Source organism: Macaca nemestrina, chromosome 4 (genome assembly GCF_043159975.1).
Source record: "Macaca nemestrina isolate mMacNem1 chromosome 4, mMacNem.hap1, whole genome shotgun sequence".
Lineage (NCBI taxonomy): Eukaryota > Metazoa > Chordata > Mammalia > Primates > Cercopithecidae > Macaca > Macaca nemestrina.
In genome coordinates, this window is record NC_092128.1 from 59013747 (window position 1) to 59028160 (window position 14414).

At 33.3% G+C, this 14414-nt stretch overlaps 1 long non-coding RNA gene across 5 annotated transcripts in view; it reads left to right on the forward strand.

The window, feature by feature from the left end:
* The window catches only part of LOC105475380 (uncharacterized), a 48570-nt gene extending 34684 nt beyond the window's left edge, over positions 1 to 13886 (forward strand). For 2 of the 5 annotated variants that reach the window (XR_011622077.1, XR_983298.3), the window contains 2 exons: positions 5840 to 5896; positions 6307 to 7002. This is a non-coding gene — a long non-coding RNA (uncharacterized lncRNA). Of the gene's footprint in view, positions 1 to 1339; positions 2298 to 3578; positions 3637 to 5839; positions 5897 to 6306; positions 7003 to 11409 lie in introns of those variants that run through there. The other 3 variants (XR_983299.3, XR_011622078.1, XR_983300.3) reach the window with 3 other exon arrangements.
* Positions 13887 to 14414: the final 528 nt, after the last annotated feature.

The window sequence follows — 14414 nt, forward strand, 5'->3', positions numbered from 1 at the left end:
TAAATTACATTTTGCCTCAAATACTCACCACTTCCTAGATTCCTTTGCCCTTTGTTGTGTGACTCTGCAGTTCCCTCCACTAAATATGGTAAAGCCTGTTTCCCACATTTTGACGACGGGTCATCTATGTGATTTGGTTTAGTCAACAGAAAGAAGGATGCCAGTTCTAGACCTAAGGAAGTCTTTGGGGTTTCCATCTGCTTTCTTGTGATTCTACCATTACCATGAGAATGATTTGCTTTGACTATTGTGCTGGTCTCAGAAAAGCAATGAAGACTCTTCGTGTAGAGCCACCCTGTCAAGCTGCCCTAGATGAGTGCATCCTACGTTAACTGATCCACCGATGCAAGAGGGCTAAGCCACTGAATTTTGGAGAGCACTGTTATTAAGAAATAGTTAACCAACATATCTATAGTGTTCCTTATACAACAAGAATTCTAGAAGAAGGAAATCCTGGACTAGTGAGATATTTCAAGTATATTATCATAGATCCAGAGCCTTCAATATTCCTGTTTCATCAAAAATTATGTTATGGGTTTTTCTTTTTTTTTTATATTTTTTTTCTGAGACTGAGTCTCACTCTGTCACCTAGGCTAGAGTGCAGTGGTGCGATCTCGGCTCATTGCAACCTCCACCTCCCAGGTTCAAGTGATTCTGCTGCCTCAGCCTCCCGAGTATCTGGGACTACAGGCGTGCACCACCACATCCAGCTATTTTTTGTGTTTTTAGTAGGGATGGGGTTTCACCATGTTGGTCAGGATGGTCTCGATATTTTGACCTCGAGATCTACCTCCCTCGGCCTCCCAAAGTGCCGGGATTACAGGAGTGAGTCACCATGCTCGGCTGGCTTGTTCGTTCTTATGGTCAGAAGATTGCTTCAACAAACATCCCATTGTCTAGAACAGGATCTCGTGACCACTTATAGTCACATGATAGATTGGAAAAGTTTGTAGATGCTATAGTAAGGCAAGGAAAATGTGGACTATCAATGCCTTTTGAAGAAGTAACTTGCCATGTCTGCCAGTCCCTTTACCACCTAATATCCAAATATACTGCATTTCTTATTTAATAGTTTATGCACTCACCTCCACTCCCAAGAGACACACCCAAAAGTATGATTCAGGTATTGCATCCAGCTTCAAGCTTACAATATCTGGATGATGTGCATTTGGTCTGCCCATATCTGTAGATGTGAAAATGACCTAATAGCATATAAGCTGAAAAGACAAGTTATCTGCTTTAAGGCATGCAATATACAGTGATAGAGAGCCATGAAATATGAGCAATAAAAAAAATCCCACTCAGAAAGGAAAGATTGGACATTAAAAACATCCTAACTATAACTACAATCAAATCCTGCTGTTTAGAATAGGGAGAATTCTGCTCTGGTAATGGAAAAAAAATAATCAGTGAGACCTTGATTGTGCTAATGGAAACAACTTCCTTATCAGTTATAAGATATCTCTGGGTGATATCTGAGGTGACATTGGGGATGATGTATTCCTAGTGGCTATGGAGGTCTCTCATGTTTTTCCCTCTTAGTCTGAGTTTGGGGGATTGGAATTTGTCTTCATTTTGAACATTCCCTGCCTCTTGAGGTCTACATTTGTGATTATTTAGCAATTCAGCTTTCCCTAAAATTAGTAAGTGCTCAGTAAAATTGTTTGGGGTCATATCTATGAGAAACTACTCACAGATTTCATCTGTATTTTCTCTTTAAAGGTCAGAGGCTTTGGCTCTTGGGTATTTGCCTTTCTGTTCCACCTATATTTTAGTTTGATGCAACTTCTTTCATGCAGTTTTACTGAGGCAAAATTTTTAATTCCATTTTTGCCACCCCACTTCCAAACCTTTGAATGGCAGCGCACTTTAGCAAGCTAAAGAAATGCCTGAGGCTGTCTTGCTCCCTGTAAGACTGACACTATCTGCAGGTTCTAATCTGTTCAAATACACAGACTCCTGTTTTCTTGATTCACCTGTCCTGAACCTAAGTTTGCCTTTTTAAACAGGGCTCCAAATTACAGCAATCAGCCAACATCGATTGCAGCTACAAGGAGCATCTCTATTACCATTTGCAAATTTGATAGAACAAATCTGGAAGGCCCACCATTGCTTGGAGGAATTTGCTGAAATTGGCATAGGCTGTCATTCTGAATTTTTCTTATTTCCATAAAAGTTACAATCGGATTCAGCATGTGGTCTATAACAGATCATAGTTAGACCGAATGAATGCTTTGTCTTCATATAAGAATCAATGTCCTCCTCTACGCAGCAATTGGCAAGACTTTGCCTCTCAGGTTCCTATGTCTTTTATACTTATTAAAGTTGATATTTTCTTTATTTCTTTTTAAAAAAATTATTCATACTAATTTCAAATTTCACATTTTGTATTTGTTAAAATTTCATTTTGGTTTCAAATAACAAGAATCCTATATAAAGGTGGTTTTGAAAAGGTTAAGATTTATATATCCCATTGAATATGGAGCCTGGACTGACTGTTCAAAGACAGATTTTTTCATTTTCCTGATTGCCCATTCTGTACATGGGACTTTTGTCAGTCTTGTCACAAAATGATCCTATACTCTCAAACACTGCATGTACATTCCACATGGAAGAGGGGCAAATAAAGGTAAACAGCTGATTTCATCTGTTTTTTTTTTTTTAAAGTCTTTTCTGGAACCCCTACCCAGTGACTTTTACTCACATATCTTGGGCAAAACTTATTCTCCAGTTACTTCTACTTTTCAGGCAGCCAGGGCGAATGAATATTTTACACTTTCCACTGATGTATTAGAGGTAGAAAGAGGTAAAATATGGTGCTCTATGGCTTCTTTGTGGTTAAACCATAGTATCAACCTCAGTTTTTTTTTTTTTAATCTCTTGATTAGGTTAGGAACTTAAAACTGTATTTTGCCTTCAATTATGCCAAATTGTTTACATTTGCAATTGGAAATTTTTAAAATAAAAACTATTTTTTCTATTGCAGTTAAAGTATCTAACCCTAGTCATTTAAATGTTCCTAACACCACAATTTGGTAACATTCACATTGAATATTTTTTTTTACTTAGCACAAATTTATTAATAAAACGAATCTCAAGCCTTTCATTTGTAGAGAACCTTGCCCACATGCTAAGTATAAGTAAGACTTGCTGGGTTGAATGGGAAGAACAAAGGAAATGGAGGGGGAAGGCTCCTCTTTTGGCCAAACAACATAAGACTTTTGAGCATCAGATTCTTTATGCCAAAAAGTTAAATTGTCTCTATTTTAAATGAAGATTGTACAATTTTCATTTAAAATAGAGATAATTTGACTTTTTAATTAATTATTTTAGTTAAAGTAATGTCTGTGGGAGCATTTTGTGAAGGCTGAAGCAGTATGTTATCACAAATACTAGTTACATATTTACCCCAAACTAAAGAGAATTTAATTTTTGCCAAAGAAGTACACAAACAATGGGCTTGCATTTGTAATGCCAGGATCTTTAGAGATGCATGTTAATGTAAAATTTTTTCCACCGTATTTTAAAGAGCCCACTTTCCTGGATTTTTCTAAAACGTCGTGGTTTTTCCCTTTTAGGACCATTAACTGGGGAAATTCATCTGAAAAAATTCCACCCTTCTCAGGTTAACTTAATGTGAGTACAGTGGTGTGCTCTGTGAGGGCTGCTCCTTTCTCTGTCAAATGTCCTTGCTGAAGCATGTTAATAAGGTACCCTTTGTGATTTATATGAGCTATCATTAGAAAAAGGAACAAGAATTATAGAAAAGCAACTCTTTGGTGAGTCATGTTACAGAAAATGCACAACTTAAAACATAACAATGACTCTGTTGTGCTATCTAATGCCCGTCAAAAGATGACTGCATCACCAATTCTGCAAAATGTTTCTTCATTCTTATCTCTTATTTCACTCCTGTGAGAACATATGTATCTTGTTTCAGAAAAGCTGAGATTAAAAAGCACATACATCTAAAATGAAATGAAATGAAAAGTAATAAGAGAAAGTAAAAACATCTCAGTTTTATGTAGGATACAAAAGTAATGGAGAGAATTTAATCTCCTCCTAAGCAGGCAATAGAACTTTTAAAGAATTTGACTTCCAAATTCAGAAATTTCAAGAGGAACTATTTTATTCATAGAAATAACCACATTTCTAATTTTCATAGCTTGAATTTCTTCTTAATTTATTGAAACATTGAATTTAGGGAATAAATAAACTATTGATCTATACACAAAATTATTTTTGCATATGTTTTCCTCTTTCAAAAATTAGTAATTAAAAATAACACATTATAATTGAAAAAAATTGTGTTGCATTTTGTCTTTAGTTACCATCACTAACATCGATCTACTGACTTTGAAACCACCTTTGCAAAAATTATAACTGGGAAAATTATGAAAGTGAAAGAAATCAGACCCAACCAACCCCAACTCCATCTTGCTTCTAACCTTGAAGCTGTCCTTATTCCTTGCTAGGCTTAGGCTAAACTAACTTTGGGAAGGAATTCAGTTCATGGTTTGACTCTGAAACAAAATTGATACTAGCCCTTTCGGGAAAAGCCCCCTTCTTGGCTTGGGATCAGTCCACCTTTTCAGGACTACAATTAACTACAAGATTAGATATTATAGTTTAGGGGTCATGCAACCTCTGGCTCCAAAGGTCTGAATTCCCCAAGTTGCTTCTGGTGATAACATCACCATTGTAAAACCTAAAATCAGTGCTTGAGATATTTTGCACACACTGCACTCCATGGATCAGCTGACACCACCCAGACCGGTAATCTGGCTCAACCAGTTCTGCCATCCCACTCAAGAACAGATGACAGCAAGAAAAATTCACTTCTAACCCCACGATTCCATCGTCAGCCTGACCAATCAGCACTCCCCACATCACAAGCCCCTACCCGCCAAATTATCTTTAAAAACTCTGATCAATGAACGCTCAGGGAGACTGATTTTGAGAGATGAAGCCAGCTGAGCTTCTGGGTGGTGTGGGGACTTGGAGAACTTTTGTGTCTAGCTAAAGGATTTTAAATGCACCAATCAGTGCTCTGTATCTAGCTAAAGGATTATAAACATACCAATCAGTACTCTGTAAAAATGCACCAATCAGCACTCTGTAAAATGGACCAATCAGTACTCCATAAAATGGACCAGTCAGCAGGATGTGGGCGGGGCCTAATAAGGGAATAAAAGCTGACCACCAGCGTCAGCAGTGGCAACCTGCTGGAGTCTCGTTCCAGCCTGTGGAAGGTTTGTTCTTTAACTCTTGGCAAATCTTGCTGCTGCTCACTCTTTGGGTCTGTGCTACCTTTAAGAGCTGTAACACTCATTGTGAAGGTCTGCTGCTTCACTCCTGACGTCCATGAGACCACAAAGCCACTGGGAGGAAGAAACTCTGGACACATCTGAACATCTGAAGGAACAAACTCCGGACACACCATCTTTAAGAGCTGTAACACTCACCGCAAAGGGCCACGGCTTCATTCTTGAAGTCAGTGAGACCAAGAACCCACGGGAGGTAACCAACTCTGGACACAATTTGACCAGTAATAAAACTCTTGCACAGTTGGTTCTGCATGCATTACACTTTATTCACTGCAATTCTTCTGTCTTGATAAATTGGCTCCATCTAGGCAGCAGGCAAGGTGAACCTCTTGGGTGGTTAAAACTTTGTTGTAAGTTTACATTTGTACATGTATGATGCTTATTTGCTGACATACCATGCCACTATAGGTTCAGAGATTGTAGTTTATAGATTGTTTGCATTAACTGATGAGCTGAGTGTTTTACAGAAGTCTCCATTTGTTTCATGTTGTGACTCTGTTGTTTTTTCCTAGATACATCTAATGAGAATGGTGCTACTTTCGTTTTATGGCTGTCAGAGGAATGAAATGGTGAGCAAACCTAAATTAGAAAATCTAATCCCATCCTTCGCATATGACAGTAGGTACCTAGCTTTATAGCTGTTATTGCCTACTATTTCCAAATGATGCTACTGATGAGTTACATACACAGAAAATCATTTTCAGTTAGTGGTAAATTATCCAGGCACCCAGCGCTTTTCATAGCACTGATCAAGTGTGTGCCATTCCTCTCAATTATTCTGCAGTCTGTGAAACGTGCTACCCACCCAGTAAATATTTCATTGAAAAAATTGTTATTTTTCCACAGAAAATTATATGTCAAATATTCAGATATTATATACTAATACTAATATCAATATTCTTTACTTACCTGAACAAAATTTTATATATATATACACACACATATATATACACATATACATATTTCTTTTTTTCTTCAGCATGTATGTTACTCAGGCTCTCCTGAAACTCTTGATATCAAGTGACCCTCCCACCTCAGCCTCCCGAAGTACTGGCATTACAGACATGTAACCACCGTGCCTGGCCCTTTTCTTCTGAGGAGTATAGTTCATGCTGCCTGTCTACTGAGTCTATGGATGAGCTGAGCAAGTGTCATCAGTGGAGAGGTAGAACCAACAGAATAAAGAGAAATCAAAGGTCTCTATTAGAATTATAACAAAATAAGGAAAAATGTGGAAATCAATATAGAGTTGGACAAGTCTGATGCATTCAGTAGAGGAAGAGTTTTTATGCTACTTTCTTCTGGGTCACTATTCTGAATAAGAAGGAAAGACTTAACAACGATGGAAGGAAGCACAGAGTGGCAGTTGCTGATAAAGTCATGAAGAAGTTCCAGAGCATAGACAAGGCTATCTTGAGTTTGAATAAGACACAATAAGACACACAGGGAGGTATGGCTGAAAAGATTTTTTTTAAACCAAACTAAACTTTGCTGTACCTAAGGTAATACGCAACCTTGGGAGTTTCTCAGAAATTTGTTAAAATTTATTCACAAGTTAGGCTCAATTCACTCAGAATTGTGGTCTCAGTTTGCCGACACTCTTCCCTTCTCACGCCACATTGATCTTGCTTCAGTCTTCTTGTGCTGTGTAATCACAACACAGCTGTATCTTAATCTCTCTATTCATATTTATATGTAAATGATATATATTATAAATTTTTCTATTTATATTATATATAATATATCTAAATCTATATATGTAATTCTATATATATAAAATAAATTAATATGAGTGAGCATAGTTTCATGTTGTAAATAAAAATTGACAGGTATTCTGAGTCATATTTACTTTTCTGCATCAGAGTTGCAATATAAGTTGGTAATTAGTCATGATAGGAAGGAAATAAAGTGCGGGTGTCTGGCAAGTTTTCATGTTCTTTGCCTTCTAAAAACTTGATGTATATTGGCTACTGGTACCCTTGGTGAGCTGGAAAACGGCCTTTGGGAAATATGAATAAGTAAGAGAACAGAATCCAAGCATCTCCAAATAGGAAATGGTGTGGGTGACCCTTGAGGGAAAGGGCACAGGACCACTAGATTTATAGAAGGGGAGAGTTGAACTGCTGGCATCAATAATAGAACTTAGGATAGAAGCATTTAAAATGTGTTTCAGTAGACTGCGTGCCATGTTCTTTTAAACCTCTCTTTAGTATTGACAGGAATCCTTCAGAAAAGTTCCCTCTCATCAGTACTTTTGTGAGGTTTGCCTAGTGGTGGTTGTTTTATTTATTTTTGTGTGACAATATGCTGACACTGGCCCCAAGAAAAAATATGGATTCTATTTGCAGGTCACAAATAAACAAATTCTAGATGGTTTACAAAGACACTAAATACTAGTTATTGAGTCCCATATACATTGTTTCATTTTATCATCAGTGTTATTACTTTCATTCGACTATTGCAAAACCGAGGCTCACAGTTCAGGTGACATAGTTAAATGGCAAACCCAGATGTAGAGACTATTTCCACAATGCTGAGCTACCCTTATTAATTGACCATATTTATAAAAGTTTTATATAGCAAAATCACATGTTGGTGGCTATTTCTCTTTTTGTACCCCATTATATATAAACATATTATTTTGATAATTTTTCCTGATATCACAGAAGAACTTTAATCTCTCTCCTCTTCTGAATGACTTCTTATTTTGTCTGATTTACTCTCTGGCCATCCTTCATGAGAATCACAAATCCTATAGTTAATAATTATTTAGTAATTATGATTATTTAATAAATGATATTGTTAATCTTGATATATAGATGCTTACATATTAATATTATGAGATTATATTAAATATGATATATATTTACTATGTAAATTTGTAAATTTGAGGTATATAATATTTTTCACACGTTTTGCTTACTGTTATAAATAATATTAAGCTTTAATAATAAGCTCGTAACATTTTATTTTTGTAGCTTTTTTATTTTTGGACAATACATTTCTTTTTAATTGGGATATATATTGTTTCATATATATATGAAACTATATGTATGTGTAGAAAGCACTATGTATATGAAACACTATAGCTATATATGTTTCATATATATGTATATATGTATATGTAGTGCTTCCCATATAAAAATATATTCTTTTTGACTATATTTTCTAATCATTGGAGATGTTATATGTTATATAATGACTGTATATATAATATATATAATATTTTATATATATATGGTTTTTAAAGCCATACCAAATTTTGCTGTACCTAAGATAATACTCAGCCTTTGGGTGTTCTCAGAAATTTGTCAAAATTTATCCAGGAAGTTGGGCTCAATTCATTCAGAATATATATATATATATATAAAATATATATATAATTATATATAATTATTATATTATATATTATGTTGTAAATAAAATTTATGTATTGTATAATACATATACAACATATGAAATTTATGGATTATATAATCCAATATATTATATATTATATAATCCATATATAATATATATTATAAAATATGTATTATAATATATCACATTTGAGTTATATATATTATACATATCTATATAGATATATAATATATAATTTAGTATATATTATATATATTTATTTATATATATTTAGTATATATTATATATATATTTAGTATATATTATATATAATATATTATATATATATTTAGTATATATTATATATATAATTTAGTATATATTATATATCTCCCTCAAGATATAAAATATATCTGTATCTTAATCTCTCTATTCATATTTATATGTAAGTGATATATATTTTTCTATATATAATATATAATACATCATATCTAAATCTATATATGTAATTATATATATATAAAATTATATATATATCTATATAGAGCTTCCAATGTAACATATCCAATAATAGGAAAATATAGTCAGGAAGGGCATGGTATAGTCAGATGTTTTTAACTAATCATATTGATTTTTAAAATAAAATTGCAGACAATGTCATGCATAAAGTAAACATATCATACCTATGTTCATCTACTCATGCAAAGGAACTCAATTTTCAGACATTAAATATTTATCTGGAAATAGTTGAGAATATATGTGTAAAAGATAAGTACACTTTTAAGAAAACGAATCATCATGTAACTTTTTATAGTTACAAGGTAATTCTCTAAGATGATCAAATATCTTTAATTGGTAATTAATCTGATGATTGGTAATATTTACATTTTGCCAATGACAAGGTCTCACTCTGTTGCCCAGTCTGGGGTGCAGTGGTACAATCATAGCTCACAGCAGCCTCAAACTCCAGAACTTAACTGATCTTCCTGGCTCAGCCTTCCAAGTAGCTACATTGACAGAAGTGTGCTACCTTCCCCAACTAATTAAAGAAAAAAACATTGTAGAGTTGGGGTCCTGCTATGTTGCCCAGGTTAGTCTCAAACTCCTTAAGGGGTCCTCCCACCTTGGCCCCTCAAAGTGCTGGAATTATGGGCATGAGCCATCATACCTGACCCTTTAATTTCTTTGTTTAATCAGGGCCCAAATAAAATCCATATATTGCAATTGAATGATAGTTTTAAAAATATATATTTTATTTCTCCATCTCTTTTTTCTTTCAGTATTTTATTGAAGAAACAGGGTCATTTTTTTCTGCAGTGTTGACAAGCATGAATTTTACTGAGTACATAGGTGGATGTAATTTAATATGCTGCTTTAAAATGCAATGTGTCCCTTGCATTTTCTGTAACTTATAGCTTTATCTAGAGGCTTATCAGATTTGGGTTTGATCTGAGGGACAAAAATACTTTATAGGTGATGCTGTGTACTTTCATCATGAGGCACATAATGACCAGTTGTGTCTTGGTAATATTAATGGTCATTGGTAATCAGTTATTAGATCTATTGATTCATTAGTTGTTGGCAAAATGGTGACATTCTAATTTTTTCCACTTCTTCAATATATGTTAGCTGGAGCAGTTCTATAAAAAAGAAACTTCCCTCATTAACTATTTCTAATCTATTATTCACCAAGAATATACTTTGTATAGAAAAGCTGAATTAATTATCATTTTATTTGCCAGTTTTCAAAATAATAACTGATTCTTTTTTATACTCTAGGATGACTAATGAGATTGTTTTAATGACCTTATGAACTCATGGTGTTAAACATGCTGACCATTTAAATATTTTGTGGTTTACCATAAGTAGTGATGTGAAAACCGTTCATAGCCTATTGAAGTTATCTTTTCCTGAAAATGTAGACCAAACCCTGCTATCTTTCATTGTCTTTGTTTTCTGATAAAACAAGTTGTTTTAGGCTCAGGAATCAGCTACTTCACAAACAAAACAAAAACCATGCTGGAAAAATGTATTTAGACACTAAATCTGAGTGCCTGGTTGCTAGGGATTGAATTGCTCCTGGATTGGCCGCTTTTAAAGTTTTTTAGGATCCAAGTAGAATATATAAATAGACTATTTTATTTGTATATGCATACATACGTATACACAAACACACATGTACAGACACACACATACTTTAGGACTGTGATATTTTTATTTTGCTCCATTTACCTTATATCTGTATCTCCTTACTCCCACGCCAAAATCTCATTTCTCAAGATATCAGTATAACTACCCATTTCCTTTATATTACAGAACAGATACAATAATTTTAAATAGCAATATCAAAACATGGTTACTACTGATATGTTTCCTGAAAATAGATTAAGATTTTTTTAATTGTTTTTATCTTTAGTGTATACTTTACAAGGGATATAGATTCAAATTAATGTAATCTTATGTTACTTGGTATAGATGGCATGCCATTCTGTACATTTAAGTTTATTTTATGGATACATTTAAGTTTATTTTATTTTGTTTTATTGTAGATTGGTAGGAATTACTTGTATAAAATTAAATTTGTTTATAATTATATAAAATATTTATATGGCTTTAAACTTTAAACTACATATACATACAATGTATTTTAATATAAGAAGGTTACTGATTTCCATGTATTCTGTAACAAACTACTGAATTCATTTATTGTTTGTTTTTTCATTTACTTTTTTCAATTTTCCAGGTTTTAATCATATCAATTGAAAATACAGTTCACCTCTTCCTTTTCAATTTTTATGAGGTGAGACCATTTAAAAATTCAGTCTTCAACTCTTGATATCAATGAGAATTTTTTTTTATTTTTTAAACTACCTTACTCTGTTTAAGCTGCTAAAACAAAGTGCCATAAACCAGATAGCTGATAAACAACAGACATGTATTTCTCACAATTACAGTAGCTGAGAAGTCTAAGATCAACACACTGGCAGATGCAGTGTCTGACAAGGTCCCACTTCCTCAAAGACATGTTCTTAATGTGTCCTCACTTGATGGAAGGGTCAAGGCAGCTCTCTGGGGCCTGTTTTGTTAAGAACACTAATCCCATTTATGAGGACTCTGCCCTCGTGACCTAATCATCTCACAAAGGCCTTACCTCCCAATACCGTTGCCTTCACAGTTCAGATTTCAAGAGATGAATTTTGGGGGGACACATTCAGACCATGGCAGAGACCTAAGTTGTAAGAAAGTCTTTTATTTTTCCCCCTGTTTAGCTTTAATTTAATAGTGTTTTTATCTCCCCGTAGTTGTGTATGTGTGTTGCATGAAGGCTGTTACTATTAGTAGATTTCTCATGTAATTTTTAGAGTTGTAAAATAATTACATAAGAGGAGTCATCTATTTCATAAAACTTATAGCATTATACTTTAATTTATTTGGATAAATGGGAAAATAAGCACTTTTAGAAATCTATCAATGAAGAAATAAATTAGTTATAAAAAATATTATAGTTTTCTAGAATCTGTGTTTCTTAAACAAGACCCCAAAACAGAGTTTTTATTCTCTTGATTATGGTAAAGAGGAATTAGGTAGAGAAAAAAATTAAATGAGTGAAATCGATGCTTGAATTTTAAATATTTGAAAACCGTTATACTAGTATTCAATATTTTTGGTTATTTACATCTTAATTACAGAACAGTTCAATGTAATTCTAAACTTTATCTTCTCCCCATATTCTGCATCCCTTGTTGAATATTTTTGCCCTTAAAATATATTAAGCACAGCACACGCTTACAAAATTCTTTCTAAATTTGTGAACATCCTGTCCCTCTTTATGTAGGAAATTTCCTGAGGGTTTCAGAATCCCATCTAAAATATTTCTTTTCTTCACCTAAGATTTATAAAGTTCTGTCACTCCTGATTTGGGAAGAAGTTTTTTCAAGAGTAAATGTTATTGTTTCAGGGGATTATTTGACTTTCGAAACAGTCCTCATTTACTGAGAAATGTAGTTGTCCTCTCTCTTTAGGAAGAGTAATTGGGTTTCAAAGATATGTTTGATTAATCCCTGATTACATAGAGATTGTTTTGTTGAGGTTGAAAAATGGAAGCAGTAACTCCTCAAGTAGTAGATGCAGATTTTTCTACATTTGAGATTTGTACCTGGTAGCCCCTTTTTGGGAGGAGTTGGAAGAGGGACATTTGCAAATTCTTTGTGTTATATCACTTGATTGAAATGGCTTAAAAATCTTGGTGTGAGGGATAAAGAGAAATACTGAAGGTCAGAGAAACTACAGAAACAGTCATACACAGACATGGGACTTCTTCCATTTGTGTCTGGGCTGTAAACAAAGAGGACCAGAGTGCTCTGGCCACAAAACATGATGTTATCGACCAACAGTTTGTAAACACCCTGCAACAATAGTGCACAAACCCAAAAGTATCTAGGCTTTTAAAAATATTTATGGTCCAGAGTTCTTTACTCTTTTTCTGATACTGTCTAGAAAAATGATGTAGTGGACATACATAGGAAAAGAACGTCCTCTGTTCCAGATACCATGGTAGGCAGTTTACATTACCTGGTGTTGCAATTTTAAAGACCCGGAATTACTGTTTACTAGCTCTAAGCTTCTGTTTCCTCTTCTGAAAACTGGTGTTGATAATACCCATTCTATAGAATGTTTGCAAGGATATTGAATAACGTAACAGTATCGGGAACACATGTGGCACTTTATAAAGGGGATGAAGAGGTTGTTATTTTATTGTTATTATTATCATTTTTAATATTGTATCTTATTGTTATTTTCATTGATTTATTGTTGCTATTATTATAAATGATGTACTCATTTGGAAGGACAGGGCAAGGGATCTATAGGATTTAGCATTTGTACTAAGGACTTGACAAAGCCATATACCAGTTAAAACTGAATATGAGGTACACATTTTCTGAATGAGAGAAACACACAACAGGTTGACTAGCCTCACTTTCAATCCGGGTCGTGATCTCCAAGTGGGTCCTTAGTGCTTTCATCTGTCCTACTGTATGAATGTTTTGATCCTACTGAATTGATTCCAGTTGTCATGTAAATATGTCATTATTTCTCTAATCTTAAAAAAAAAAAAACGGAAAACACTGCTCTTGTTCCCACTTGCTCTATCAATTATCACATCATTTCTTTGCTCCCTTCTGAAGCAAAACTCCTCAAAGAAATAAAATAAATAAATAAATAAAATAATGAATACTTTATTATTTATTATTATTAATTATGTAACTTAAATAATAATAATATATTATTTATTTTATTTTTATAAAATAAAAACAAATTTATCATACTTATAGTAATATATTAATAATTATCAATATATAATTATTGATAATTATTAATAATTAATAGTTAATTATTAATAATTAATAGTTATTTATTAATTAATAGTTAATTATAATATTGAATATTTGATTTATATATGAAATACTATTAATGATATAATTATTATGTAAATTGAATAAATAAAAAATTAAAAAGTTTTATTTTCTATTCTCTCCATCTTCAATCCTTCTCTACCTCTTCTTTTGAAATTCCACAACTCTACAGGAACTCTCTGGTTAAGTTCAACAGTGGTTTTCAGGTTGCTTAATTGACTGTTAATTCTGCTCTCAGTCCTCATCTTATTTGGTTTATCTGCAGTATTTCATATTTGATCACACCTTCCTAGCAGACTGAAAAATAGGGATAAAGGTAAGTCCTCTTTTTCAA